Source organism: Lolium rigidum, chromosome 2, assembly GCF_022539505.1.
Source record: "Lolium rigidum isolate FL_2022 chromosome 2, APGP_CSIRO_Lrig_0.1, whole genome shotgun sequence".
NCBI classification, from domain to species: domain Eukaryota; kingdom Viridiplantae; phylum Streptophyta; class Magnoliopsida; order Poales; family Poaceae; genus Lolium; species Lolium rigidum.
Genome location: NC_061509.1, coordinates 83,537,287 through 83,543,456, shown reverse-complemented (window position 1 = coordinate 83,543,456; position 6,170 = coordinate 83,537,287).

The window sequence follows — 6,170 nt, the reverse complement described above, 5'->3', positions numbered from 1 at the left end:
GGCCAAGGCCAGCACTACCACCCCGAGCACGCCGGCACTGCCGGCTCCACCCAAGTCAACTTCATCTGGACCGTCTATTTTCATCCTATGGTATTCTGTGCAAATGACTAAGTTACCCCTGCCCCGAATCTAGGCTATATGTATCTCATTCCCCACCTGGATTAGGGTTAGACAATGATTTGAGATTAGACTTGAGCTTTGTCTCCCTTGAACTATAGTTCTTTGTATCCAAGGCTCTCTTGTGAAATCTTACTCTCTTCATGGATGATTCTAGGGCAATCCCTCACTCATCTAAGTTCTAGGGTGGATCTCCTCATCCAATCTTTCTCTTCTTGGATTCTACCTAAGGGTCTCTCCAAGATTTGATTCTATTGACTTGGTCTAACCAACCAAGGGAGTATAATTTGGTTTGTATTGGGTTTGCGTGTATGTGTGTTTGTGGTTTGGATCTTGTGTTCTTTTTCCTCTCCCACCTCTTCCATCCATAAACTTGGTCAAATTCGTGAGATCTGGGCACATCCTAGCCCTTAGGCCTCATCAGTTTCTCTAGGCAATATCGATGTAGTAAGAAATATGGCAAACTTAACCTCCTACAAATATATATTTATATCTCAACAAAAACAAATATACATTTATAGTAGTTGGATAGTACATGATAGAGATATATGAATTGTTATATCTAAAAGAAACGAGTAAATCTTCAAAGTCTTGAAACTCTTTCTTCTTCCATGACACAATCTTGGATTTTTATGAAGGCACACACAAATGTAAGTACCAAACCACAATGTCTAAATACCAATGTAGGTTATCCCATAATTTAATTTGAGCCGCAATGGCAAGGCTCCTACATGCACGCACAACTATTAAAGTGGTCAATCAACATAGGAAAAAGTACCAACACCAGTATGCTCGGGAAAAGCAACCAAACAACTTGGTCGATGTCGATGGGGAGCCAATACTAAGAATCAACATTATCAAGAATGTAGCAACCGAGAAAAATATTGCAAGAACAATCCTCCTCGCTGCAGCCATGTAAAAAGATCAAAAAACAATATGGTGAAGCAAGATCTGAAGAACTATACCCGGAGAAATCTTCCAGCACTATCATGGACGTCAGTATCAGATCTCGTCGTCGATCGAAGGACCGAAGATCACTTATTATAGACGCTGCAATCTTTATTGACGCAAACACTAACCTAATCTATTGAAAATGCTATTTTTATTAAAAACAGTACGTGATCTAGGCAGCTACTCAAGAGGCTCTCATTTTCCCCCCTCCCCCTCTCGTCCAGCTACAGTAGTTGAGAGTCGCTTCTCGTCGGTCGGGCCGCTCCGAGGCCTCCTTCCCCGGATTAGCCGGCCGGAGATGGTCAAGGGTGGGCACCGGATTAGATAGGGTTAGTATTAGGTGTAGATCTAGCTACTTTACCCATGTGGAGAATGGCTTTATGCCCTTGGGGATTTGGTCACGGTGGAGATGCAGAGGCTCCTGGTGGCCTTTGGCCGTCTGGCTGCTCGACGCGGCGCTCCGATGGTCGGAGCCGGAGGCGGAGGGGGGCGACGCTTCCACAATCCCTGCAATAATCCTCTGTGATTTCTCTCTCAATCTGGTCAGATCCGTCCTGGATCTTGCTCTTCCTGGCGACCATGGTGGTGGAGAAGGCGGAACGATCCTTGACGGCTCGGTCCTTTGCAGATCGACGGAATGGCGATGGTAGTGGTTCTACTTCGTCTGGAGCTTCACAGCTAGAGGTTTTCTTGCCTCTGCTATCCATGGCCGGCATAGCGGCCTCGAATCAACAACCTCCGATCTGGAGGCCCTGCAGCTTCCTTCCTGCTGGAGCTCGGCGCGTTGTTGCTGCCAAGTGGTGCGGCCCCGGTGGCTCCAAGGCGTCTAGCAGCGACAGATCTTCGCCGGACTTGGGCGTTCGGGCATCTGCGCCCTGTTTCTCGGCGGCAACGCTTGGAGGACGCCAACGATTCGTGGCGGTGACGCCCAGGGTCTCGATTGCGTTTTCATCTTTAGTCCTAGGGTGTTTTCTGTAAGATGACAGACCTTATCTTCAAATATCTGGTTCTTTAAGACGAGTGATGTAAAAGGGCCTGCTTGTAAATTTGTACCCACCACTTATGATATTTGAGGTTTTTCTGGGGTCTTCTAGACCTCTTCTTTGTGCAATTTTTTTTAAAAAAAACTGTACGTGGAACCGATCTATGGAGGACGCGGAGGTGGAGGAACCGCTAGATAGGCTTAGGAAAGAACCGGCGGTTGTCTTTTGTGAGTAAGATCTCGTGAGTAGATAATGCTTAACTAGACAAAATTAACATAACCAGAAACAAAGTTTGAGTTAAATGTATCTAGCTGACCTACCAACAGAAGTAGTGTAACTAAACTGAACAAATTAAAGGACTAATAATGATACTGGTTCTTGCTCTCCCACACGATGTCACGATCCCTCCTCATGGCGGAGGTCCATTGTTTCCCCTTCCCACCTCCGTGCCGCCAGCTCTTCTTGGCGGTCGGTTCATCGTCCTCGTCAGTGGCGACGCTGGTGTCCTCCTCTGGCCGGAACCGAGGATTGTCCTGGAAGTGCTTGCGGAAGCCCTTGCCGAGAAACCTCTTGAGAAAACTGAGCTGGACCAGCCTCGCCCAGGTCGATGCCCTGAGCACGCCGCGCCCGCTGCTGGACGACGCAGCTATCGACTCCTCCTCCGTCTGTGCTTGACACAGGATATCCGCGATCTTCTGGAAAAAATCAGCCTGTCGTTGTTCTGCCGGCGTCATGTTGCCGCTGGCATCGGTGGCGAGGTCCAACACTTTCGTCTCGATCGCATCCATGTCCTCCGGCGAGTAGAGCTTGGTCAAGTTGAGCTCGGCGCAGACTGCAACCAGCTCTCCGGCGGCCATCACAACGGAAGGGTTTTCAGACTCGAGCAGTTTCACGATGTCCTGGAACGGGACCATGGCCTCCTTAAAGGAAGAGGTATAACTTTTCAGGTCTACGCCGCCGTCCCCGATGGCGGTGAGGAGCAGCGCGAACGCGGACAGAGCGGCGGTCAGGACCTCCGGTGGAGTGTCGTCTCCGGCGCGCCTGATCACGCCCGTAGCGACCCTCATGGCCGACGTCGAGTTCAGGGGGCGGGGATCGCCGCCGAGTGTGACGGCGGCGAGGCAGTCGAGGGCGGTCACCATGGTCTCCAAGCCGGAGGAGGGCGCCTGCAGCGTCTTGTGTAGGACGGGGAGAGACTTGTTGTAGATGTCCTTGGAGCAGTTGACGTCGGTGGCGTCGCCGGCGGTGAGCGCGAGGAGGCCGATGGCGCGGTAGGCGAGCGCGGCCTCCGCCGCGCCGCCCTTGCGGAGGGACGCGCAGCAGCGGTCGAAGACGGTGAAGTAGCGGTGGTCGATGTCGTCGGCGGGGACGAAGCCCTCGAGCGCGGCGACCAGGGCCTCCATGCCCTGCTGCCGCACCGCGCGGCGCTTCTCGTGGAGCTTGTCGATGCACTCGCCGATGACATCTGCATGCACAAAAAACCATGGGTGAGATCGATCGGCCGACGACGCACGTAATCAGGAGATCAAAAGAGACGATCGACGTCGATGGCTTCGAGGATCCAGGGCGCGCGTTACGTACCGGTTGTGTTCAGGCGGGAGTTGCGGTGGCTCGCCATTGGGGCCGTCGGCGGACTGCCGGAGTACGGAGAGAGCTCGGGGTGGTGGAGACTGGGCGTGGAACGTATGCGCGTAGTGGAGGCTGGGAGAATTACGTGGTGACGGCTAGGTTTTTGAGAGAATTCAGCACTTTATTGATCAAATAACATCAATACAAAGTTTCTCACGGATGCACTCCGGAGCAAAAACACGAAAGTAAACACTACCACAAAGTTCAGCTCGACGAGCTAGGATATGTGCTGAATTATTACACAACCGACTAACATGACGAAATGTCACCGACGAGAACAGGCGAGCAAGGGTTTTTATATCCTCGATCACCACACCAATCAGGGACCTATCCCTCCCAGGGGTCTTGATCCGCTGAATCACCGACAAACAATCGGACAAAAGAATGATCTTGTCCAAACCTTCATCTCGGGCAAGGGCGACTGCACATCTCACCGCGTGTGCTTCTGCTATTTCTGGCGTCATGATCTGATTATGAACCTGACTAAGAGCAGTCAGGAAATCACCTTTGTGGCTCCTGATCACCACGCCAACCCCTATCCGAGACGAAGGAATGAACAACGCTGCATCAACATTAACAATAGCAGTACCTTCCGGTGGCGGAGACCAAACTGGACTGAAGGAGAAGTCTCACGTCTTTGGCTGGTAGGCTGTTTGAAGAGGTGCAGCATGATCATATCAATATATGCCATAATCTGTTCAGCAAGGCTACGAGGATGCTTCAACTGTTCATCATTACGAACCGCGTTCCGAGCATCCCAGATGTGCCAAATAGTCACCGTCATCGTGACCAGAGCTTTATCATCAGCTCTTCCCAAGAGGTCAAAGATCCAAGCCTTGGCTGTAGTAAAGCCGCGCCTAGCAATCTGACATGGGAACTTACCCTTCACCGCGCGCCAGACCTCCCTAGCGTAAGGGCAGAAGAGCAGAGTATGCTCCACTTGTTCTTCTCGGCCACAGAAGACACACGCCCCCGAAGCAGGAATCCGACGGCGAAGTAGTTGCGTGCCCGACGGTAAGCAGTCATGGGCGAAGCGCCATAGGTTTATCTTCATCTTCCCTGGCACCTGAATATTCCAGAGTTTCTTCCAGCGCATGGACTCCTCCGTGAGGTCGGAAGGAATGCCGTGACCTGATCGACTGCGCTTGCGAAGGAACTGGTGCGTCCTTGCAAGGTTGTATGCAGAGCGCACCGTATATACCCCAAAGCGAGCATGCGGCCACGACATAAAATCATCTCCACCATGATGTCCCAGAGGAATCGCCAAGATCTTCTCGGCCACCGGATCAGCAAAGAACCGCCTGATCATATCCTCCTTCCAAGACATAGAAACAGGGTCCAGAAGAGTAGCCACTGAGGCGTCCGCGGGCAGCGGTATCAGAGTAGACAAGCCTTCCGAGGGGACCCCTGGGATCCAGTTATCTGTTAAGATCCTCGTGTTCTCCCCGTTGCCAATGCCCCATCTCACACCCTGGACCAGAAGTTCCTTCCCAAATAGAATGCTACGCCAAGTAAAGGAAGAGGTGCGAGGCCGTGCAGCATTCCAGAAATTGGTGTCTGGGTAATACCGTCCCTTCAGGACACGAGCACACAAGGTATCAGGTTCAGTTAGGAGGCGCCAACACTGTCGTCCTAACATTGCCTTGTTGAAGAGGACCATGTCACGGAAACCCATCCCTCCAAAGGATTTGGGTGTAGATAGCCAATCCCATGATTTCCCAGTGCATTTTCTTCTTCCCATCCTCAATCCCCCACCAGAAATTTGCAATCGCCTTCCTGATGGTTGAACAGACACCCACCGGCACTTGAAAGCAGCTCATAATGTATGTAGAGATGGCCTGAATCACCGCTTTGATCAAGGTCTCTTTCCCCGAGCGAGACAACGGCCTGTCCGAATAGGTGTTGAGTCTCTTCCATGATCTATCCGACAGGAAGCGGAAACAGCCAATGGGGGCCCTGCCCACCTCCGTAGGCATACCAAGGTAGGACTCCTGAAGTGCTTCATTCCGAACACCAAGTTGATCCATGACAGAATTTTTGACCACATGTCCACAGTGATTGCCGAAGAAAATCGTGGACTTGTCAAGGTTTATCTTCTGCCCCGACCCTTCACAGTATAGTTTCAGAGTGGCCTGTAGGGCATCAACACTCATCTGGTCACCGCGGGCGAAGAAGATGCTATCATCAGCAAACAGAAGGTGAGAGATGGCTGGACCCGATCGGCCATTACGAATACCTTGTAACTGTCCTGCCTCCTCCTGTTGATGCAATAAGCATGATAAACCCTCCGTGCAGAGCAGAAACAGATAGGGACTAATGGGGTCCCCTTGTCTTATACCACGGGTGGGTATCACTGGTTTTGTGAGATCACCATTGACTTTCACTACATAGCGAACCATAGTGACACATCTCATGACCGATGAAATCCAAGCCGGGGCAAACCCGAGCTTCACCAAACAGCCATGAAGATAGCTCCATTCCACTCTATCA